The sequence below is a fragment of the Haemaphysalis longicornis genome, unplaced genomic scaffold, assembly GCF_048455015.1.
Source record: "Haemaphysalis longicornis isolate Haplotype H1 unplaced genomic scaffold, Haemaphysalis longicornis Haplotype H1 scaffold_5, whole genome shotgun sequence".
Taxonomy (NCBI): Eukaryota; Metazoa; Arthropoda; class Arachnida; order Ixodida; family Ixodidae; genus Haemaphysalis; species Haemaphysalis longicornis.
The window spans coordinates 158756131-158782121 of NW_027526385.1; the positions used below are offsets into that span (position 1 = coordinate 158756131).

The window sequence follows — 25991 nt, forward strand, 5'->3', positions numbered from 1 at the left end:
CTACGGACAGCCCGTCAAAATAGACAAAAGCACCCAACAGCACACAAAACACTTACTCGCCAGGAATCCGCTGTACTAAGGCAAATTCAGACAAACACTGTACACCTAACACACTGATTCCAACGATTACCGGGTACCCCCAAGTGTCCTAACTGCGGGGACTACCCTAGCATCTATCACACTCTCTGGATATGTACACAGAACCCTAACCTTCCCCCCATACCCAATCTTACCCCCACTTCGTGGGAAAGGAGGCTGGCCGACTCTAGCGCGGAAGTACAAAGGACACTCATTGAACGCGCAGAGAAGCTTCCTGTCGGCTATCCCGGGAGCTCCGGACTACGGGATCCTTGCGTAAATAGTTATTTTCTTCTTCTTCTGCTCGTACGTTTCGGCTGCGTATTTTTGCTGCAGGATGGGAATTCCTCCACCGTCACTCTTGTACTGGATCACTAAAACTACTCCTGTAAAAAGAGTGCCAAATATTATATTGACCTCAATTTCAAATTAGGGGGCTCTATATGCCGCAGCTTCTCCATGGGGTATCAGGTACACCATAGTGTGCACCGATGTACCACGACTTGCTGCGCAACATTTCGAATGGGGAAATCGTCCATACCGGCCAGGCTTCAGTATCAGCGCCTTACCGCTGCTGCCAGACGGCACGAAAAAAGACTGTCGAGGCAGCGCTGGCTTGACTGGTGCGCCTCTCTAGGCCCATCTTCCTCAACGGCGTCTGTCTGGCGCACGTTTCGCGCCATGGAATCGGGCAGTCGCCCTCCGGATGCAGCTGCCAGCGCTTGTATTGCGTCAAACAAGGATCCGGCACAATTCGCCCCCGACGTTGCTCGGGCCTTGTTTCCTGCATTTGATGTTGCCCCAGTGGCCATGCCGTCTCCGTTCCCCCTGCCGAACGATGTTGGATTACGGCCTACTCATGAAGCCGTTTTGGGAATTCAGGCACCGTTCACAGTGGCTGAATTCCTGGCAGCGATCGATCACGCTAAACAGCGGACTGCTCCGGGTCCCGACGGCATAGCTTACGAGGTGTACAAGAACATCGACGACCCAGCCCTCGTGCCGCTTTTGGACTCGGTTAATCAGGTGTGGCTCTCCGGTCAACTACCTGACTCTTGGCTTCAGGCGGATATTGTTCCCATTCCAAAGCCCGGGAAGCCACCACATGTACTTCAGAACTTGCGCCCCATCGCCCTGACATCGACGCTGTGCAAGTTGTTAGAGCGAATGCTTGCAACACGGCTTCAGTGGTGGCTTGATACCTTCCAATGGTATCACCCGGCGCAAATTGGATTCAGGCCCTATCTCGGTACTGAGGATGGGTTGGAATACCTCTCATCTATGGTTTCAGTTGGAGGCCGATGCCGCCGTGTGAGATCTGTGCTCGCCATGGACATATGCAAGGCCTATGACAACGTTAGTCACGCTGCCATCCTACAAGTTCTCAATGGCCTCCACCTTCCAGACAAAGTCTGCGATTTCGTCCGATACTTCCTTCAACACCGTTCTTTTTCCATCCGCATCAACGGAGCAAGTTTCGGTCACTTTACACCAGTCCGAGGCGTACCACAAGGGTCTGTTCTGTCTCCGCTTCTTTTCAACATCGTCATGTTGCCGCTAGCTTGGCACCTTGCTTCAATCCGAGATCTATATTTCCTCATGTACGCGGATGACATTACGGTGTGGTCAGTGCATCCAGACCTGTCACGACAAGCCGAGTGCCTCCAGCAAGCACTAACAGACTGCCAGAGGTGGTGCGAGTACGCGGGCCTCACTCTCTCGCCAGAGAAGACTGCTTTACTTCCCGTGGCCAACGCTTGGGGCCGCCGCCTCCTTGCTGTGTCTCCCATTTCACTGCAACTGAATGGGAACGACATCCCCACGGTTGACCGTCTTCGGGTCCTAGGACTAGAAATATCGTCATCAGGGTCAGCAGCTCAGTGGCTACGATCTGCTCGACAGAAAGCCGGACAGATGCTCCACCTCGTTCGCCGCATCTCGCAGAAGTCTGGCGGGGCCTGCTGGACGATTGCCCGTCTCCTAGTGCGCGCCGTACTACAGCCACGGCTTGTGTATCAGGCACAGTTCCAGCACATGACGCAAGCGGACTGGGCCCGGCTTGAGGCCATCAACAGGGCCGCCATGCGCACCATTACTGGCCTCCCTCGCATAACACCAATTCCACCGCTACAAGCCGAAGCCCAGCTAAACACGCTTGATGAACTGATTCATCAGCGTCGTTCCGCACGCCTGCTGAAACGTGGGCTGGTTCCAGAGGCGGCAGCTCTGGCCGCGTACATGGGCCAGCCGCCGAATACGATGCCAGCCTTTTCCGTCGCAAGGCCGCCCTGGCTCTACCATCAGGTGACGGACAACAAGCCTCTGGCAAGGCTACATGTCCGAACCTCTGGCCTTCATCAACCTCCGGATACAGCCCTACTTCATGTCAGTCACCGGGCGCCTGCTACGCGGCCACGAGTCATGCAGGCTTTTGTGGACGCCGGGGCACAGGACTCCCTCGTAACCACAGCCTTGGCTTGTCCTTCTCACCCAATCTTAAACCAGAGCTGCGCCTACGAGACCCTCCGACCTCTACCAAGCCTGTTGGCAGAACTTACTGCTATTCGGGATTGTGTCCAAGCACTTGCATCGACGGTAACTACCGGCATGAAACTGGAAATTTACACGGACTCAACGACAGCGATACGTGATTTACGTCGCGTTGCGCGTAGCACCAGCATGTCGGCACGTATTCACGCGATCCTGGACACATACCCATGCCCTGTGCGTGTTTTGTGGGTTCGCCGGGACATGCTTCCTGCCCATATAGCAGCGGATCGCGCCTGTCGCCGTATAGACCTTTCACGGCCGCTACCACTTCTTTCAGTGTCCACCCTAGAAGAACTGCTGGTGGAGAAAGAGAGCCTCCGCCGCGCCACGCGTGCTTTACTTCCACCGCGTGGAACTGACCTCCCCAGTGGGCTCGCTCGCTGGGAGGAGGTGCTGCTGCGGAGGCTTCGAGTTGGGGTGGCCTTATCCCCAGCAGTGACCCACGCTTGGCCTGCCCGCTATCATTCACCGTTTGCGGACACCTGTCCCTTTTGTACGGTCCCTGCGTCCGAGGCCGACACGAGCCACCTTCTGTGGACCTGCCCTGCCCTGCAAACATCTCGCCTGCAACACCTCCGAGGCACAGGGCTCCATCCTGGGAGACCCCCTGATCTACAGCGGTGGATCTGGGGCCCGCAGTACCGGTCTCTGCTTACGTTTCTGCGTGACACAAATGTGATGTTGTATATTTAATTGTTATGCCGCAAGGCAAACTCTCGCAAAAAAAAAAAGAATGGGGAAAAGTGAAGAAAAAACTACCTTTTTGATACTGAAAATGGGCAAGGGAAGGAGGCATGCGCCTAGTCTTCCAGATCACTTCTCGAATGAACATATTACGCGCGAAAGCCGTCAAAGTATAGTCCCGTCTCTGAACAAGCGCCTTGCGTACGGCTCCTGTTACGGTAACCTCATACGTTCCCGAACAGAGACCTTATACGTCCTACACGGACGAGAACAAAAAACTTCGTGAAGAGTGACCTTTACAGCAGTGTTGTAAGAGCCATACTGCACGTACAGCAAACTCGTGCCATTCATTGAATCTGGCGGGAAAGTTTTCGAAAACACAGAGCAGAATTTTGTAATTATTATTAAAGTGTTACATCCAAAGGATTCCATTTACCACCTTCAACATCTTTCAAACGGTAATAAAGTGTCTCTTAAATGGTGTCGTACTGCACTCAAAGCGGATGTTTAAATGCAAGTGTACCGCTTAATAAAACTGAACTGCGACGGTTTCTATGGAAGAACAGTTATCGCAGTACGGGTTGGTCGTCAGTCCGAGGCGAAAGAGGTAACTGTTGGTGTAGGCCGAGTTCAGTCGTAGACGATGATATAATGTCTCCAGCCTACGAGGGAGCTCTCTTGGAAGTTTTGATGTCAAAACATATCTTATTAGAATGTGTGGCCTACTTGGCACCAAGATCCCGTTTTTTTGAAGATATTGAACGCCTAGATCAAGGGCCGGTAACTTTGAAGACCATCTTAGGACCATGGACTAGCCCATCGAAGCAGCGTCAGGCCCTAAAAAGTTTGTTTTCATATTTGGAGGACATTGGCCACATTTCAAAATTGTAAATTCTGTAACACAATCTAAAAAATAGTCCGCCACGCCCGCCAAACCACGCCAGTGTTTTTTTTTTTTTTTGCTTCTTCGTTTTTTTTTCCTCTCTCTTTTTTTCTTTTCTACCCACCTCTCTCTAGGGCCTGTTATCCCTACATCCCCGACCCCTAGCAGAGAAGCATGTAGGTGATCACAAACACCGGCAAAACTCTTTGCTTTTTCAATAAAGAGCCTTCTCTCTTCTCTCTGAACTGCGAATTGAGGAAATTTTCAAAAGTTATGCCAAAGCAAAGTTGCATGATATCAGGACCCTGAAAGAGTCACTCAACGCCTGGTAACAAGCAAGGATTGATCTTTAGTCCAACACCGTAATTGAGAGGTTCTAATCGACAAAAGTTAACCCCCTGGCCGTACCGGTCCCGCTTCAAGTACAAACAGAGCCCGTTGATTGAGATCAAAAACTACCCTTCATAGTTTAGGACTTCCTGCTCTAGAGATTTGAATAACCCCAAAACAAGTCTGCTTTTTCAAAGACACGGAAGCACAAATGAAATTGAATGGGGCCGCGGGTGAGCGCTTAATTCTGCAGTGGGTTGACAACTTGGCACCAGGCACAATGCCTGCGCCAAAACGCCGTCGCTGCCTGTATTCTGGCTGTGCTAGTAAACGACTGGCATAAGCCTGTCGTTTACTAGCACCGCAAATTTTTATCATGATAAAATTTCCTTGGGATTGGGCGACTTGGTTCATATCGATATGAAACTTCAGCTTCATCGAAAAAACACAGGACGTTAGATGAAAACACAACACATTGCTGATTATGAACTGAATGTACTAACAAAAAACGGCACACATATACGTGAAACATTGCTTCAAAAATATATATGTGCAATGTGCAAACATTGCATATGTGCAAACTTTGCAATGTGTCATGTATATATGTGCCCATTTTTGTTAGTAAACTCAGCTGATAGTCGGCATTGTAACCGGGTTTTCGCCTAACGTCCTGTGTTTTTTCGTTCAACCTGGAGTTTCAAGTCGCCATGATGATAAGTTTTGGAAGAGGCTACACTTCCTGGTTGAGCTGTCATATACATATCTTTCAGTTCCCCAATCTAATAAACAAAATGCGGTAGCCGCATGGGCTGCAAAAGGGCGGGGTTAGTGCCAGCTAGGGATTTCAGCATTGCTCGCAACCTCATCTCGAACGCCACAACAACGATCCGTATTTGCCTTATCACATTTACTACGCAAAAACACGGCATGGGACGATAGCTCCATTTATAATTACTCACACACATATACACGCGCAAAAACACAGACATCCAATTCAGGCCTCATGTAATTGAAAAGTGCTCGACACTGAATGGAGATTGAACCCCGCTGCGGAAGATGACGTTGCCGCTGTGCTCTGCTATCAACTCCGTTAAATATGTTTATTATCTCTTCTCGCCCCTCACATGGCAGTGGGGGACGGAGTCTGAGGAACAGGTCATAATGACGACGATGACCATGAATCGTAACACACGTCCTTGTGATCGTCCTCTTAATAGCGATTGCAGGAGTGAAGCTCCCGAAGACTTCCAACCACTCCTGTCCTGTGCCGTATGATGACGTTCTTTCCTCCCGAGTTTTCTTATCTCCATCTGCTATGAGGGCTCTCCGTCGCGTGCATGGTCACACTGTCAAACTCCACATCTTTACCTGTGGTTGGAGCGATGACATTTCTACAGTGTTTGTTACTTTATCCCGTGACGCGGGCTTCATTTCCCTAGGTTCTACTTGCGCAATAACTAACGTAGCAGAAGCATAGCTCATGATATTTTGCTGTCTCTAGCACACTCCTTCTACCCTCGTACTCGGTGTGTTATGCATTTAGTCATTAAGTTGACTCCTGATTTCAGTTTGTCCGCGCACAGTGGTCGTTAACCAACCAGGCGTGGAAAAAACTTCCTTTCCTCGAGTGTACAACACTCGGGAAAGAAACATCTGCTTCCCTGTTTCGAGTAACTCTTGGATACGCATCAATCATTCGGCACCATTGTACATCTAACCTGAATAACTGCATCGATTCGGTTCCAAGCAACCCTGCTGTCACACAGTTTACGATCTGGCCCACTCCTTCGAAGCACAAAGGAAATATAGAAGTCCCAACTTTCTTGATTTTAAACGCACGAAGGAATGCTTCTCAATTGCCATTTTTTCCGCTTTTGCCAATATGCAAACTTATCCTTCGCGTTCCATCATCTTTTGCCCGCACATTATATTTGCACTCGCGTCGACCAAGCAAAAGTCTCTAATATTTGATTTCACAAAAAATTCAAGGAAGCTTGAACTCACGCGCAAGACTTGAATGGTGAAGCTGTTGTAAGTATGAGCACTGCCGGACGCATAGTTAAATTTCAACGACATTCTTAATTTGCGAAGTTGCGGTGCTTGTAAACGCCGTCATATCATCGGAGAGGTCGTCGTCTTCTTCGCGGCGAGTGGTGGATACAAATTCATCCTCGACCTTGTATACTTCCACCATTACTTCGTCTTCGACCCGAGGCAGCGGTGGCTGGATCGGCAAGTCGTCTCAGGAACGATGTCTGCAATTATCCAAAATGGCCTCTAGAGAATGCGGCGGCCTATGACGTGTCTTTCTCGTTCCGAGCAAGTGTTTCCACGATTACGGCGAATGCTGGAAGTTTCTTAAATAGGGGGGGGGGGGGGGGGGGGGGAGGGCTTAGCTAATCTCTCTAACTGTGCATGCGGTCGGGGAGTTTTTTTCAACGCGGGAATTACAGCCAGTAACAACATCGTCTGTGTTAAAAATGTGGATGTTGCCTCCAAGTTTTCTCCCTGGATGTATTTAACATGTCACCTCGGAGCATTATCACAAATACGGGCCATTCTGTGTTTTGGGAGGCTTTGATCACATACATTCCCGCTAAACCCGCACAGTAGCCGTTTTCTCCCGTTCCGTCCGTGTTTATTTTTACTTACCTCACCCTCTCCCTTTTATCGTTCGCTTTCCACAACCGAAACGCAACACGCGCATGAATAGTGCATGAATTAGAAATTGTTCACTTCCTTTGTCGTTATTTGTTCGGTGACATGTGCAAATAAAAAGGGTTACTGTTCTCAAGAACATGCTCTGTCGAGCGCGGCCTTAAAGCAGGGCGCGCACTTACGGGTGCTGTACATCCTACGATTGCCTTCCGGCCTGCCAGTGTGCAGTGGACCTGGGGCTTTGTGAAAGATTCAAGACGACCCCCACAGAATTCGTAACGCGCGGGCTCTTTGATTTACAGTGTCGAACTCGCCGTGGATATACCGTGGGTAGATCGATGATTATTCGTGTCGTAGGAATACAAGCGATAAACGAATTGCGGATTGTTTATCAGGGAGTACTTGCTAAGTCGTGGACTGATAATCGCAGATCGCCCGTCTAGGATGAGACAATGATCTCGGAAGAAATTCCAAAAGGGTGATGGTGTCACTAAAAGGCAGCTCCCGAACCACACAGATCACCATAACTGCTAACCCGGCCGGCGTGAGGCAACCCAATTGCCGGAAGAAAATTCCTACAAGTGCGCAAACAATAGAAGGGTAGACCATAAGATATCTGTGGGCGTGTCTGGGGTTCTGAGGCTCTGAGGCACCGTGAGAGCGGACGAACGTTCCCGAACGAACGATAGTACGGCTGAGGATAAAGATGACGCTTAGTGTCGACATGCGCTGCGCCTGCGTGTTGAAGAAGCGCGGCAAGGTCTGGTGCTTGTTTCGGAGCGCGGGTGCTTGTGTATATGCACCGCCTCCGCGATCAGCAACGGCGTGAGGGAGGAGGAGCCCTGTAGATACGCAAGTAGTTTTAAGATCGATATCAAGGTCTCTTAGGCTCGCCTAGTGACGCAAACGAACGAAATGAGAGAGTGTGCAAACCCGGAACAAATTAATATTTGTCTTTTTTTTTTAATTGTGGGTGTTAAGCGCGCCGAAGCTACACGTGGGCGATGAAGCGCGCCAGGGTGGAGGGCTCCGGAAGAATTCCGACCTCTTGGGGATTCTTAGCGCGCGCTTAAATCTGGACACACAGCACTTTCACATTACGCCTGCAACAGAAGAACAGCCACCTCGGCCATGAATCGAACCCTCGTCCTTGGGCTCACTTGGCAGCTGAAGAGTGGGGTGACATCAGTTCATCTCGCGTTGCTCATTACGTCAGCCCTCTTTTCAGGGTCAAAGAAGGGAATGAAAAAGAAAAAGTGAAAAATACATGTCAGGACAATTTCCTTCAGAAGAAAACAAAACGATACCTTAAGTTTACTGTTGTTTAAAGTAAACATCAATACTCGAATTTTTTTGCATCAAATCTTTACACTATTTATAGTGCCAACTTACTCAGTTTTTCGACATCATATAAAAAAAACCAGTCTAGCCGAAGTATGGGGAAGACTCCAATAAGTTTAAGAATGCTACACAGCAGCTCTCGTCATTCTTGAAATCACCAGAACAAGTAACTCTGCACCCCGGCGACGGTATACCTGCAAACAGTGCGGATCACCTGACAGCCAACAAGTAATTGACCTTGACCACCTGCTATGGAGCTGCCCTGCCTTGAAGGACCACAGAAACCTCGCACATGCGCTCATTCCTCCTCAAGTCAGGCCACAAACGCTGCGGGAGTGGACCCATCCCGAAGGGTCTACAGAATACAGGAAGATGGTCCTCGACTCTCTCCTCGTATATGTTCGAGAAGCCGCCGTACAGGACCACATTTAGTCGGGACAATCACTGCCCCCCCTTCCCCCATCTACCCCTCCGGCGATGACAAAGGTCAAGGAACGAAGTGTAATTAGGAATAATTAATACATATTACAACAACAACAAATAACTGAAACAGTATAGATACTCCTTTCCTCTTGCGAACGATGTATTCGAGTACAACATTTTCCCGTTATTTGTTTAAAAACGCTGCTAGGCTGATATCCTCGCCCCTCGCACTCGTAATTCGTGTAGCAAACTATAAAATAACGAAAATAAATAAGTAATTGATGTCTCCGTATTTATTCGCACAGGCCAACCTCGTCATTACGAACAGCCTAATCGAGGGACCGACTTCGGTTTGTTTGCCACGAACCTGCAAAGTGGTCGGCCGTTGACCTGCAAGCCGAGCGCAAACATTAGAATGCGCAACGGCGAGTCCACGTCGGGGATCCGGTTGGTTCAGTTGCCCTCCCGCGATCTAGTTTCCGTTGTAGCATTGTACGCACCTAACGGGATCCGACTGCGCTGTCTTGCCGTGGGGGTGTAGCTCAGATGGTAGAGCGCTCGCTTAGCATGCGAGAGGTACTGGGATCGATACCCAGCACCTCCATCCCTTTTTTTTCTTTTGTTTTTACTGTTTATCATTTACTTTTTTTTTTGTCTGGAAGGATCTGAACAGCGTCTGCATTCAGTTGTTGCCTACTCTCGGGGCGTGCGAACATTCTAAATTTCGTATGCGGATTGTATACGTTGTTATTCGATACAGAAATTATTTGAGACTGTTATATCACCGCGAAGATGTATGTGACCAGGTCTCGCACCGGCTGGAACAATTTTACTCCGCGGCATGTGTTCACCGCATGGTCAAATTCACAAAAATTAAAAATGTATTACGACCTCCGTATATTGATATCAGACGACTTATATTGCCACTTGAAAAATGTCTTCCCAGCAATTCATTTCTGCGTGGAGGTGAAACCAGCTTTAGAAGGTACAGTGCAAGAGTGATTTTTGTAAGCTGGCTTTCTCGCACTGCGTGTCACACAGTGAAGCACAGTCATCTACGGAAGGAGTAAGGTTACAGCCTCGATATATACTCCTATCCAAAGCCCCCGCCTCTTTCCCGAACAGTGTATACTCCTCGCCACGGACAGCGTCTGTACTTCTGACATCGCGCAGTGGCGCACTTCGTGGCGGCCACCTTAGCAGCGCACTGCAGCCTGCGAGGTGATTGGTTTAGCCGTGGTAAATAAAACGTCATTGTCTCTACCCATCATTCGTGTGTGTTCCTAGACTGTGACGTACAGATCAGGCAACTGTCCGTATGATTTAATATAGCAAATCAGCAATATACCTAAACACCCGCATAGAAATCCAAGAGCGCCAGCTTGGTGGGACTTCCCCCTTGAAATGGTAGAAAAGGGAGGACTCTGATTTTTCGGTGCCCATAAATATCCCCTTTTTGCTGAATATTCAGCTAACTACAAACATTGCATCTTGCATCACTGATGAAAATATTGTATAGTCACAAAAATGTGCGATGGAGAATGAATCTTTCCAGTGAACACTTTCTGGCGGATCTGGAAACCGAAATAATAGCCTTTTCGTAATAATACAACCGTAATCATCGGCCTCAGTGATGCTGACGCACACATACCAGAACTTTGCTGCTTGCTACGGCGCCTTCGAGGAGATCATCATCATCATCATCATCATCATCATAATAATAATAATAATAATAATAATAATAATTAGCCTATCTAAGCCCACTGCAGGGCAAAGGCCTCTCCCATTAATCTCCAATTATCCCGGTCCTGTGCTAACTGCGACCAATTCATCCCCGCAAACTTCTTGATCTCATCTGCCCATCTAACTTTCTGCCGCCCCCTGCAACGCTTGCCTTCTCTAGGGATCTTTCGAGGAGATACATTCCTTCTTCGAGGAATTTATCGAGGAGATAAATTCATGAAATTCATAAATACAGGTACCTAATTCATATTTGCAGATGAATTCATAAATACAGGTACATAATGTCTTCACTACGTCCAGCAAGCGGGGTTGGTCAAGCTGACACAGGCTGGGGAACGCGTAACACTGCACAACCTCTAGTTCATTTCAGAAGCTGCGTACAGGACACCGAATTCTGCACTGTCCTCGACAATCCACCCAAAGCGGCACGTCCAAATCACCGTTACATTCCCGGTTGCCGGGTGAAAAAAGGCTACAATAGGCGTTACGGCCTTGGAAGGGCGTTACAGATCCCTCTCTTGGAAGATGTACCCAAGTCTATAAGGGCCATTTTCACGTGTCCCCATCTTGCCACCGTAGAACGTCACGCCGTGGCAGACTTTCTGAAGCCGGTGGATTGTTGGGAACAATGTAGCATCCGGTCCCCTTCACGCCGCTTGTCATATGAACTACATGTTGCGAAAGATTCTGAAAGTCCCCGAGCATTCGATGGGCCCCTCCATACAGTCCCTGCATCAGCTAACATTAATCAACAAATTTTCCATCCTGGTTTTTCTTTAACATAAACAATCTCACTGGGGAATATTATATTCGGCACAAAAAACTATAAAAATAAAAGGAAAGGTACGCTATTTTTCAAAATGAATGAATATATAATTAATTCCTAAAAAGTACATAAATAAATAAACGAATCAATAAAGAGTCACCAACTGTCGACAATTCTGCAATCGTGCCCTGTAATTGTGCACTGCAGAACAATAATTGTCATTAAATAGTTCACAATCCGCCTGTTTGAACCGCACTTAGCGAATAAAAAAAGCCCTGAACACCACTCTCTATCAAACGTGGTGAAGCACTACAAGCAAAGTTTATTGATTAGAAATATATTTTCTGGTTACATTCATTTGGCTGCCGCTGTGAGCTTATCGTTAGCAGCGGACGGGATTGAAAGTTTAACTCTTTCCTTAGAATAATGAGTCTAAACAAAATACATAAATCATAATAGGGAGGTCGTCTCGGCCGAAACAATTTCACCCTCACCACAAAAGCATGCGGCCACACTCGTGCGGCATTCGACTGAAACGTGTCATTGGAAATAGGTAGGGACCTTCGTACTGCTGAGGATTTTAATGGTCTGAAGAATTGCCTAATTAACAACGTAAAAATTGAATAAAAGGGCCTTATCGTTGTAGCCCACTTACTTCTACCATCAGAGTACGACAAAATAAATCGTCCGCCGAAACCCTGCCGGCTCCCCCAAATAACTCATACGCGCTTTCGCGATCTACGTGCAAGGTGAAAGCGAACACTCGAACGTGAAAGAGAAAACCTTTGCAGAAACCGGTTGAAATCGACCACGCCTCGGGTACCCTTGCGTAGTATTCCGCTTTCGGACGCCGCAACCTGACTCCACACTTGCAGGGGTTCCACTGCCAGCTTCACTGTTCCCTTCTCTTTTTTTTTTTTTTTTTTTTGAAGGGGGGGGGGGGGGGCTGCTGATATATTGTTGTCTTCTCGCCCGCGATACCAACTTCCTTTTATCAGTGCAATATTTCACAAAAAGAGAAAAGCACACGAAAACGTACACAAAGTCGGAAAGTCTTAGCTTAGGAGAACTTGTTACGTGTAACGTTCGCGAACTACTGCCAACAACCTTCAGGGTAGGGCAGAGCTCTTTACGCGCTCGCCAGTTGTTCGGACTTAGCTGTATATCAAAAAGTACGTTTTAAATTTTTTGGGCACGCGTTACACCGTTTGTACTTGTTTAGGTTTTTGTTCTTCGGTTAAAAATTTCGAGTGTGTTGTTTTCACCATCTTCGAATGGGGGGAGGGTATGAGGTAAACAGCTCTGACTTTGCTGGCTGACTCCACATTCCTTTAACGCTATTATCTATGAGAAAATGGTGCTTCTAATATGCCGAAAAATAGATTGCGTTACACCAAAATAAATGGCAATAACTTCATTGCCACCTATTTCCAACTTTGCAAACTCCGCACATCTCTTTCCGAATGCAACAAAAACAGCACTCCTGGCCCGAATCATGTGACCTACCCTCTCTTAGCCAACTTCGATGATGACTCAATGGAACATCTTCTGCAGCATATTAATGCCCACTGGAAATCTTTAAAAATTCCCCCAGAATGAAAAATAGCAGAGATCCGCTTTATTCCGAAGCCTAACAAGTCCCCCACCTAGACAACCTTCGTTCTATTTCTTTAACATCTTATGTCGGTAAATGTTGGAACGCATGTCATTCATACATCAACAACCCTACCTAGAAGCCAAATAGCTCATCCCAAATACTATGCACGGTTTCAGAAAATATTTGTGCACGCAAGACATCCCACTTCGCAGAAACAAAGAAATTCTCATACGAGCCTCCCGAAATTCATTTCGTGCCATTCTTGCTTTGGACCTAAAGGTAGCCTTTGATAACTTCTCTCCATGCGCCATCCTCTCCCGCCTCAACAAAACAGCATGAGGCTTCTATACGTACTCCTACACTGCCGATTTTCTCATCCACAGAATGGCTATCCTAAAAGCAGTCGATGTGAACTCTTATCTCATCACCCTAGGAGATCGAGGCACTTCTAAAGGTTCTTTGGTTGATTTTGCTGTTGATTATCGCTCTCGCAGATCTCCCTGCATCGTCAGCTAAAAGCCATTCCCCGTGTTCATCACGCCCTGTATGCGGTTGACATTATCATTTGAACTGACACGGCTGATTCAGGTGACATTCAGGTAGGTATCCTTGAAAGAGCCACTGACATGTAGAAAAAAACACTTCATCAATTGGTCTTCGCTGTTCTCCTAAAAAATCTCACCTCATCATTGTACAGAAAAGTTCCCATACATCCAATAAAGAATCAATTCAAATTATCCTCGATGGTCAGCTTATATGTCCCAGACGTTCCCTCAAGATAGTTGGTGTTACTATTCAGGCCAACACACGGAACAACCACACAGTATCTAAGCTCACCACAGTATTTACACAAGTCACCCATATTCTTCGCCGCATCCTCGATCGACATCGCGGCTTGAAGGCGGCTTCTCTGTCTTATCCGGGCCTTTCTCATATCACAGGGCATCTACATCGCCCCTACCTAACTCTCAGCAAAAGTGACACGAAAGCCATTGATAGTCTCATCCGCAAAGCTATAAAAAAGCTCTTAATCTCTCTATGTTCGCCGCGACAACTCAACTGCTCCAACTAGGCACTTACAAATTGACCTCGGAACTCGTCGAAGGGCATCTTTCCAGTCAATGTCTCCCTCAAACACTAGCATGACTGGCCTTTTTAGAAAATTAAGATATCAGATTACGAAAAGAAAATCTCTTCCGCATTACTGGCATCAATTCAATCGTATTCGCTTCTTCCCAAAAGACATGCATCCTACTTTCGACTCCGTTCATCGCCACGCTCGTAGCCAAGCCCAAGAACGAATCTACGAAACCAATCCTAATGTTTTATACACTGATGCCAGCCCTTACTCCAATCTATCCCATCATTAAGCCATGCTAACAATCAACTACAAGATTCTCACCTACACCTCACTCAAGACCACATCTATCTGGTCCGTGGAAGAGTTTTCTGTGGCTCTCGCCATCACTCAAACTCGCGCAACTATTATTGACGGATTGCCAAGCAGTTTCTCGTGGCCTCTACTGCATGGAAGCTACTCACTCAACACGCTCCCGACCTGATTATCGACATTGTGTGGACCCCTGGACGCTCCTCACTGACAGGAAATGACTCGGTTCATAACTAAGCCAGCCAACTTTCCTCTCAGGCCTCTGAGGAAACACAAAGTCTCATTCCCCTGCTGACATTTCAAGGTGTCATCCAAAATTAATGCATCCCCTCACCCGCAGCTTACTAAAGAAGAAAAAGTATTACCTCGGAGACTTCGAACAAAGACCTTCACTAACCCAACTTGGCTACATAAGATGTAATGTACCACATGTAAATTTGGCCCTAACCCGTGTAACATCCTTTATATCATATTGAGGTGCGCACATAACTACGCCTTCTCCCATTTATCCACTAACTAGCCCTTCTCTTCGTGAGCTGAAGGAGCCAAGGACGCCTTATCATCTGCAAGGACGGTGTCAACGCGGTGCGATTTCCAACGCATACAGAAACAGATCGTTCGCGAGCACTTTAGGCATGTGTGGCGACCAGTACATCAACCAGTCGTGACGAAAGGCCCCTTCACCTTACAATTCCAGCGGACCCCGTCGCACGTCGGTGTAGCGGGAAAATAACATGCTGAAAGCTTAGCCAAGGGCACCTTATCATCTACAAGGATGGCGCAAACGCAGTTCGATTTCCAGCGTATAGAGAAACAGATCGTTCGCGAGCACTAGGCAGCTGTGGCTACCAGTGCATCAACCAATCGTCACAAAAAGCCTAAAGCGAGCCGAAGCCTGCCAGCTTCACTGTGTAAAAACAGACGCAGCCCGTACACCAGCTTGGCTACATAAAATCAACATTGTTTCATCCCCTTTGTGCCCGTCGTGCAGTGTGACTCGTGACATTGATCACTTCATTATGAACTGCTCCAAAACCAACCCTGAGCGGGCGAACTTTTTCTTGATCTCCAGAAGTTAGGAGTGCCTCATGCTACATCGGAGGACGTTATTTTTCCTAGGGACCACTGGATTGTGCTTAGATAGCAGTCTCATCTCCTACTCGGATTCTTGCAGTCCCCAGGACTAAGTGAGGTGTGGTGACTTTTAGAGTCTCTGATATTGTATTGGGGACGATTAGGCGGAGCAATTGCCAGCAGATGTGCAAGGCTAAGTCCGCTTCATTCAGCAATACTTATTATTACTACTACTACTACTGAAGGAGAACCTGATGACCAGGGCCGGCTTGGATTGCACCCGATGCACCCCGAGTCACCAACGTAACCGAGCGACGCAGAGAGAGAGAGAGAGAGGGAGAGAGAGGGAGAGAGAGAGAGAGAGAGAGAGAGAGAGAGAGAGAGAGAGAGAGAGAGAGAGAGAGAGAGAAATCCACTTTATTGCAAATGGTATTTAGGCGGTGGCGGTGACCGGTAGTTGCAGTTTGCCGGTGACCAAGGCACCCCGTTCTGTCAGACTTTTCGATATCTGCGGCTCTGAGCTATAGCGCGCGCCTCCCGTTGCTGGGTCGTACAGATTAGTAAGAAAGGATCTTTCTTACATGCGCTTATGGTATGAATGACGGTGTCCTTCAAACCACATGGGGAGCAGTTGGGGGTTTGATACAGGGTGGGTACTATGTAAAGGCTGTTGCCCAAAGTGTGTCATGTGCAACTCCAATTGGCGATGTTTATTCAGTGTGTGAATGATAAGTCCGGAGAACTCACTTTTTACGGCCTATTGCACATTCTTGTGGGGATGGATGGATTCGAGTCAACCGTTAGCCGTTGGGTCTGCGCCAGCTTCCACAGGGGGCGACCTTTCTCGTAATTCTGCTATAGCCCAACGCGTGTGGGCAGCGTTTGTCACCCAGAATGGCTAGAGGGTAGGGACCCGCTGTATGCGTTGCTAGGTTAAAAAGCTGAGAGAAATTGTGTGTATGGGTCGAAAACCAGTATGTTTAGATAGAGCGCGTAAAGATCGTGAGGTATGTCGATGCTGTCGAAATGCATACATTCTTCAGCGATGTTACTATTCACAAGGGTGACTCTGTAAATGTTATCAAGACGCTGAAATGTTTGATATCCAAAGAGTTCGACATTAAAGCTTGGTTATTGAACAGCAATTACTAAACGGGTCTCTAATGTGTTCGATTGGTGCATTTGTAGGTTTTGTCGTTTTCTGGTGTAGCCCCTACAGTTCCACTGCCAGATTTCTAAGCATTTCATTGGAATTGGTCATTGGAAAAGAAGAACGATGGGGTTAAGGTATTGGAATGGGCATAAAGGTTGGCCAGCAGGTTTTGTATGCAATTGGGCATTTCGGCTCTAAGTTCCTCAATGGAAGCTCGAGTTGTCTTTTGCATATGTAAGAGAATTTGATGAAGCTTAATAAATCCCTGCTTCTGCTCGGGAAGAGCTTGTTTGTATGCGTCTTGTACAGCGGATATGCGGCCGTCCACATGTAGGGAGGATAGAGGAACAGTTTCGTTAAAGACTGCTTTCCTTTTTGGGAGGTGACGGAAGGGACACAGACGCTAACTCGCACACACAGAAAACAAAGCCTGTATTATCGCTTCTATGTGTATATAACTTGGTCACAGTTGCTAATGATGACGACAGAACTAGGCCATTTTAACACTGTACGCCACCTGTGTCGGGAACATGAACTAGATTACACATCACAACATCGTGTCATTCCATCTCTGCGGCGATAGTTTGGCTGCCTGCTGCCTTACTCGACAGCTATCTTTTCATTTATTTTTAGCTTTTTGAGTACACTATTACACTCCAAGTCATTTCGTTCTTTTTTTAATTTTTTCGTTGCTTTTGTATCAGTTGAACCCAAAGCCTACGTTTTTCAGGCCAATTCATGGCCAATCCCCTGCGTGGCTAAGCGCCGTGATCCGAGGTTACTAACCAACCAACCAACCAATCAGCTCCTAGCACGAGAGCCATTCAGTACCAGGTTACTGAGACCAAGGCCTTGCGTGGTCTCGCTAAACCTGTGCAGCAACCCTGTCTTCATGTTGCAGACCTTCGTCATTACACACCTCAGTTGGGCTGCTTGAAGCCTGCCGCCGCCACTGGCAAAGCCTGACTAACCGTCAAGACGTCCTCTTCAGCGTCTGTCCCACCGCTCTACCATCGCGGCTGGGAATGCAGCTGACGGCGGCCAAGCCACCAGAGAAGGCACCCACGATCTCCGCCCCACGTCTGACCGGAAACGTCGCCATTACTTCGGAGACCGAACCCCGCACCTGCGCAACACGAAACCGACCAAAGCCTACCGAGGGCCCCCCGCCTCCGACCCGACCCACTGCTTCTCCAGATGCTCGTGTCCCGGACCATTCCGTGCCCACTGAAGACGACAAGGGACACCTTCGATACTTCACCCTAACCCCATGCCCAATCTACGCCAGCACAGTCAATGGCAGTGACCCTTACACAACGTACCGAGCAATCGTTAATCGAACAGACCAAGTGAGTATACCACGCTGATCACCCGTGCTAAGGCTACACACTAAACTATGCATCGCCTAAAGATCAAAGTAGGAATTCCCACCGTCTTAAGTCAGAGTCAGAGCTCTTCCAATACAGCCTGAAAAAAAATCCCGCCAATCCACCCCGTGAATCTGGTTGGAAAGCAAAGCTGTAAACGGCACCCATAACGATTACCCGTGCGACGTCACCTAAATTCACTCACATCGCTCTACAAATAGTAAAACCAGAGAGAAGTGAAGTGGTTGACGTAACCCTCGAGAGGAAAAAAGCTTCAAATAATCGAAAGGTACCGGATTCCTTTAGGTCTCGCTTCTTGGTAGCAACTCGCCTGATCTTGTGTGTGATTTTATTAATGCTGTTTTTGAGGCGCTGCAAGGAGACGTCACTCTTGGTGTTAGCCCCGAGATGTAGGCCCAGGATCTTGATGCTGGGGCTTAGAGTGATGGCCGTATTCTTTGGTTTGGCGTGAGGGCGGACGACAAGGAGCTGTTATTTTTTACGTGAACACTGGAGGCCACAGGCTTTAGCACATTGGTGTAGAAGTGAGATGGCATGCATTGGTGTGAGCTTCCTTTAATTTTTGTAACTCTTAGCACATGAGCAAGGTGCGCACAGGGCCGCTAGACGAGCGTGAGTGGTCACGTGACGCTTTCAAGTGGCATTCAGCGAAAACGCAGAGGGTAAACCCGTATATGTGCTTGGTGAGTACACCACCTGTCTTCCCCGTCTTCGCGTGGGCTCGTAGCTAAATCGTTAAGACAACGGGCTCTCGCTTTGTTAGTCTGTTAGTTCCAGGTTCGATTCCCAGCGGTGCCAGTAAATTCTTTTATTTGTTCGCTGGAGTTTTCTGGTGACACCAACGGTCGCGAAAGGACCCTTGGGGGGTAGAGGTAAAAAGCTTTGCTTTAAAAGGATTGTGTGTATCCACTCCTAGTTAACACCCTAAAACGCATGTGCTGGTGTGATTACATCGTCCGTGTAAAGCTTCTCTTCTGTCGGGTGAATAGTCGCCCCGATGTGAGCGCCCTGAGGCTTGTGCTTAATACCGCGTATACAGGCTTTTTGTAGAGCGCTACAACGTCAACCGTAGGCAGACGCCGTTGGGGCAGCACACCGTGCCTAAGATTACACCGGGAGCTAAACGGCGGAGGAGCCACGTCAATGTAGGGATTCCCACGTTTTAGAAAATGAGGAAAACCATAGGCGCGCCACCTCTTTCCTTAGCCTTCTCTACAAACTTGATTAGCCGTTCCACTGGGACCACGCTGAAGCAGTGGCCAATAAGTACAGACCTCCTCGCACTACCACAGCCTTAGTGGGTGCAATGGCTCTGACATCTTGTGCTACCTGAAATTACATCTCTAAGTGGTGTGGGTGGTGATAGTGGTGTAGATTTCTCAGGTGGTTCTAGCCTTGCCTGATGTGCCGGCAGTAGCTCCACTGAAGTGGCACCCGATGGATCAAAGATATGCGTAATTCACCATGAATCCACGAATTCTGTGTCCCAAAGGAAGCTGAAAATAAGGCGTGATATCTCTGAATGCGTACATGCCTAACTATTTTTCGTGCAACAGTAACCTTTGTAAATCAAGAACACTGTAGTGTAATCAAAGGACAGGGCCTCGCTCTTCTGCGTATCTTGAATTGACTACGTCGAAAAAGACTTTTTTCGCATTTCGGCTCCATAAAAGCGGCCACCGCGGATGCGTTTCAACGTAGTCATCGTGCATCCGGGCCCAACGTTTTAGCCAGTGAGCCTCAGCGGCACATAAAGTCTGTAGTTAACGATAAATGTGGCCCAATAAAGGCTAGCGGAAACATTAAAGGCTGCTGTTTGGCCTGATTTTTGAGGAGACTATAAAAATCTTAGATAGGTTTCTACAGCTGGTGCGAACCATACAAAGAATAAATATGACATAGAATTAATACACGTTCGTGGGTATTGTGACGGCCCTTCTAGGTACTTTTGGCGGTTGATCTCGCATCACAGTTCTGCCACTTTCAATGGGGCTCGTTGCTGTTAATTGGGAGATTTGAGGAGCCCTTTAAAGGTATTGGAAATTTATACCGGCGCGCTTTGCGGAGGGAGGCGGCCTTTGTATGAGAGCTCAACGGCATTAGTTACTTTTCTCGTAAGTCAGTTATAAGCTATTCTATATTCAACATGCGGATGGTTGTGTGCATGCAGGTCAGGCAATGTGGCAACCAGATCGGTTGCAAGTTCTGGGAGGACATTTTGGACGAGATTGGTGTGGACTGCTGCATCACCTACTGTGGAGACACTGACTTACAGTTGGAACGCCTCAATGTCTACTACAATGCGTCCTCTGGCAGCCCATATATATCGCAGTCTATTTTAAGGGTCCTGGAACCCATCACGTGGACCTATCTGCGATCCGAGAGCGCCGATCAGATCTGCTCAGTGCCTAAAGCGATGCGCAAGAAGGCCGAGGGGTGTGATTGGGAGCAGGGCTTCCAGTAGAGCCGCTCTTTCGTTGGACAACAGGCTCGGGCGCTCCACTCATCTTAAATCCGCGAGCAAAACATAAACACTATAAAACTACTCGCACAATGCAAACGCAGACTTTCGTCGCCGTCGTAGTTCGGCGACGAAATTAATCAGCCTTTACACGCTCTAGTTATATTGATGACAACATAGTGGATAAATCTGCCTCCATGTGTTATTTATTATAAAATGAATAAAGCTGTTTTGGTGTTCATTGCTGACCAGTGTAAATTTGATGGGTTTTTTTCGTGGCATCGTATTAGTCGCCATATATTTCTGCTACCGGAAAAGCAAGGTCTTCATGCAGGCCTTCGGCACGGCTAATGTCCAAGCTCGTCATCTGGAAGGAAAATGGAGTGATTGCAGTAGTAATAACGAAGGTACCTCTGTCAATAAAACGAATGACGTGCGCCCATGCGTGTTCGAGGTCTAAAGCCACTACATCGCGTCCTTCGCAGGCATGCATGACCTCAAGCATATATCTTCAAGTCCGGAAGTTCTACGGTCCAATGTGCTGGCGGAAAAGGGTAGACTTCTAAAGGCGAAAAATGGCGCAGCTCACACTAGTGGAGCAAGGCTAGAGAAACAGCGCAGCTGGCGGCCCCTCTCTCTTCGTCGCAGATCCGTCTGTTGCATTTCACGTGGAGTTTCGAACTTGACGCTAAAAGGTCTGCATGAGTGGCAGGTCCAGATTATTTTGTCGGAAGGCCCGTCGTCCACCTTCAGGAACAGCCTCCAGGCACAGCACCGGTACCGCAACAACGGCCAAGCACTTTCGCTGCGGATTAACCTGAACAAGGCTACAGCCGCCGCTCATTAGCACTCCAAGAAGTTGCACAGAGCTCAATGACACGCGCACTGCTCCTCTTTCAACGAAAGAACGGCCCAACTGTCCAGTCCAAAATGTGGAGGACGTTTCAATCCATGCAAGCAAAGCGGAGAATGCCCGCAGCTGCTCAGAACCTTGCCCTGCACCTCAACGCTGACGAGGCCACTCTCGCTAACGTCGCAACAAACGTTTTCTTCCCATAGCCATTAGATACATGTTGTGAGGATCCTGGCGCCCGAGCTATTGCGCGATCGTTAGGTTTGTGCGTTTGCGCGGCGCTTTTGCCCTCTCTCCCCGAAATGCCGGCTCGTCTCGGCGCCACTGTGTACAGCCGAGCCGACTTCTCAAACGCCTCCCTGATGCGAACGCTGTAGCGACCGTTGCGGCGATAAAAAAAATGTCACACAGCGGGCGCTCCACCCGGGTAGCGGGGCTAACCTTACCTCATTGGCCCCTTTGAACGATTCCCTAACTCCCCTCTCGCCGGCACGTGAACGCGCGCACTGCGCGGGAGTACGTTCGGGGAGACGCTACCAGGACTCCGAAGGTTAGTGGTGCTTTCTCTACCATGCGGCCGCAACCCTGTTGCGCCGGCAAAAGCCCGCCAGCCCCTCTGTCTGCTGGCTCATGCCTTAGGTTGTTCCTGTTGCTCCGACCCAACGCCTACTTGTAGGCCATACGTAACACTTGACGATCACGCCATGCGGTACGCGCCTGTGAGCGAACGAGCCGCGCCTCCTTTGCGGCTGCGAGCCGATCTGGCCAGAACGGCGGTGCCGGATCTGCCCTGACCGAATAGCACACTGGCTCTGCGCAAAGACGACGTGCACACTTGCGCGGTGCACCCCATCTCCCCTTCCACCAAAAGGGTACTACGTCCCTGTACTGTAAATCATATTACTGGGAGGTTGGCGTAAAATAAACGTCTTCATTCGGTACCCTGGGCATATTCCTTTGCCCCCCCCTACTCCACCTGCCCAATAGAGGCGGTGTTGAGTTGGCGCAACGGCGTTTCAGGGTCGTGAGCGTGCTCAACTAGCTCGAAACCACGGTAGTTCCTCGCATTGTGCATGAGTGCGGGCCTTGTGCAATGCTCACAAAGAAAACTGGCAGAAGTTTGAAATCCTGCATCGTGAAGCTCTGCGCGTCGTTACGGGATTAGCAAAATTTAGAGCCAGGGGCTTTTTATACGCCCAGGCGCAACCTAATAGACTTGGTGGCAATGCTGAAGACCGATAGATTGGACAATTTCAGCATCTGGACGACACCAATGCAGGCAGGAGACTTCTCAAAGCTGGTTTCGAGCTTCCAGGAAGACACCCACATGGCCTGCCGGTTCCTCCTTGGGAGAACATTCTTGTGATAACGAACAAGCCACTATCAAAAAAATGTCGGTCAAGACAACCCAAGTAGAAGGAAAAGGAAGGCTAAAGATCACCTCCTAGAACTAGCTATGGGAGGCAGTGATGCCCCAGCGAGTCGTACCCTGCATGTCAACACAGACGCCGCAGTTGAACATGCATCCACGTCTCCCTCTGCTGCACAGTTTCGAAGATCAAAGCGCAAATGCACATTGGCGCTTTGATGCGTGGCCGAGAATCCGAGCTACGGGCCGCCCTGCTTGGCTTGACTGAACATGCAGGCAAACATTAAATCATCCTCCGCCCTCCCGAACGTATAACTTACACAGCCTCAACGGACGCAATTCGAGCACTTTGTTCACGGGAAACTACCAGCCGCACTGTCCGCAGGATCAAGAATTTCATTGCTGAATGCCAATAGAGTGGCCTGCAATACCAAATCCGATGGGTCGCTGAATATGAAGGGATTGAAGGCAATGAAGAGGCCATCCAAATCGCCCGCGAGCAACTTCGTATTCACCCCGAGAAAGACTGTTCAGAATTCGCTGATTTAGATACAGAGGCCGACATCGACACATAGATGGTGCTGCTTTGGCAAAGGCCGAGTGAAAGGCCGTTCTTCAAATCAAAGTTCCGGAAGACCCCAACCCGTTGCCCCCGTATTCAGCGGTTGGACAACATTGCGGCTAAGGCGTACGAGAACGGGTACGGCTCTACGCCTAGTACAGCTCACTACTTCTACGGTCGTGGAAACCCGTACAACTGCCACAAATGTGGTTACAGAAACCCTGTGCAGTGTGCGACACCTTCTGGGGAATTGTAAGGCAGTCAGTCTTCCTAGAGAACGCTGCCTAAAGACACCTGGCCCGTTACGACTGGCAGACTACGAACTTTGGGTTAATCCACTTGGAACCCCACCTCACAGGAAGCACCTGCCGGGCACTCATAATTTTCGTCAGAGAAGCCGGCATTGAGGACTGCTTCTAGGTGCCTTTGTTTCCCTGTTATCCCCACTCCTTACTTCCTATCCCATTTCCGACTCTCAACCGAGGCCTCCGGTGCTGTCAAGGGGACTTCGCTCCCTCTTTTCTTTTTCTTTTAATAAATGTGTGCTCATTCCTTTATTCCCAAAGTTGACCTCGTTTGAAAGCGCTAGAACCCACGGCCACCGGCTTTTAGAACTCGGCGTCTGCAGCGTGAACTCGGCGGATGTGCTCCGCACATCAGGCGCGAAATCACGCGAACTGGCGACGCAAAAAGCCCACGAGAGATCACACCACCAACGCTGTTCATTGTGTTCTCGAAGGTCGAGCTGGCCTATGCCGGGCGCTCCTCACGCGGAGCACACTGACGTGTGCTCGGTATTTTTTCTATTGATTGATTGATTGATTGATTGATTGATTGACTGATTGATTGATTGATTGATCGATCGATCGATGGATTGATTGATTGATTGATTGATTGATCGATCGATCGATCGATCGATCGATCGATTGATTGATTGATTGATTGATTGATTGATTGATCGATTGATTGATTGATCGATTGATCGATCGATTGATTGATTGATTGATTGATTGATTGATTGAATGTTTAATTGATTGATTGATTGATTGATTGATTGATTGATTGATTGATTGATTGACTTTGAAAGGAAGGGCAGCACAGATGTTTCGTAAATATAAGTGAGAATGTCACCATGCATACTCAACACCTACAGGCAGGAAATCTTGCATGACTTCCCTGTTAACAAATGGGGGGAAACATTTTAATAGACTTAAACAGCGAATGAGGCCCTCATCTCTTTCGAATCACACACCCTCCCATAGTAATCACGCGCTATATGACAAGTTGTGTTGTCTCGCTATAGCTACTTAGGGATCTGCCAAATTATAACCCAGGGCATTTCCCAGATTGCGTACTGCTGCCCTTCTGTAGCCGACTACAAGCCATTTGGTAAACGAACCCCGACACTACTACCTATACTGTTTGACAAAGCCGGTCATGTTTTTTTTTATTTCTTTTGGTTTGTTTGTTACACAAGGGCCCAGCAGCATTACATCGGGTGTGTGTGTGGGGGGGGGGGGGGGGCAAACGCATGGAAAAGGCACAACGTTCAGGAGGAACAGTTTTGCATAAGATGTAGCCCCATATCCTAGTTGTCCCGTAATTTGGCGTTTTTAACCCCCAGATTTCGGGTTTTTTAAACCAATGCTACCCGCATTTCTGACGTACTTCCACAGCATTGCATATGAGATTCGAAAGGTTGCAGGGGAGATGATGTGCAATTTGGCTTCTCGGAACCAAGTAATTTGGGTATAATATGAAATAAAATGGCGTCAGCTGCGTGAAACACCGGAAGAGGATTGTTCGGTGCTCAAAGGAACTCTTTATTAAATTTCGATTTCTTCAGAGGTGGATAGTGTACCCATCAGGCCAAAAGAAATAATTTCTCACCGACAAAATTTATACATTATTCACGTATGCTTCCACTGCTGCATGCGTGTCTTGCCCTGTTCGATGCAGCGCACTTTATTGTCCACATGAATACCAGGACATTGGGCAAATGTTCTACAACTACCGCATCATAAAAGCAGAACGATCATGCATCAGCCAGCCTTGTATTTCTGCGTTAAAAACGAGGGTAACATACTCGGATGCCACGTTGTCGTGCATACATCGCTTGTCGAAAGCATGCATGCGGTAGGTACCTTGTCCGCTGTTGGGAACTCGTTTAGGGGCGAAGCACCTCAGGGGCTCGGGTTGTCGGCGTCTCCTGTCGTCTTCTGCTGTAGTCACGGTACTAAAACACCTGAACACTCGCTTTCCAACGCCTCGCGCTAGAACGTAACGCGTACTAAAAGAAAAGTGTACGATAGATGAAATCGGTTTAAAATAAATTAATATGATTTAAAGATTTGTGCAACGCTCTCTGACCGCTTCAGCAATCGTCAAGCCCAAGCAGAAGCTGCTTGTAGATGGGTTGTTATAATAATAATAATAATAATAATAATAATAATAATCAATCAATCAATCAATCAACCTTTATTTTTGGTGCCCAGGAACAACCCTAGGGTCTTGGTACTGGTACACCATATACAAGCATTCATAAAAACAAACTAAAATCAAGACAACACAACACAGAAAACCATATATATGAAAGAAACAATAAGGTAAAAATAGTTACAGAGATCCCAGAATGCAAAACAGCAAAAAAAAACGGAAGCCTAGTGTTAGAAGCCATGACACCCGGCC

The 25991-nt window shown here is 48.1% G+C and overlaps 1 non-coding gene across 1 annotated transcript; it reads left to right on the forward strand.

Moving 5' to 3' along the window:
- Positions 1 to 9478: 9478 nt before the first annotated feature.
- Trnaa-agc (transfer RNA alanine (anticodon AGC)) lies at positions 9479 to 9551 on the forward strand. The gene has a single exon. It is a non-coding gene; the product is annotated as a tRNA-Ala (tRNA).
- The last annotated feature ends 16440 nt before the right edge of the window (positions 9552 to 25991 follow it).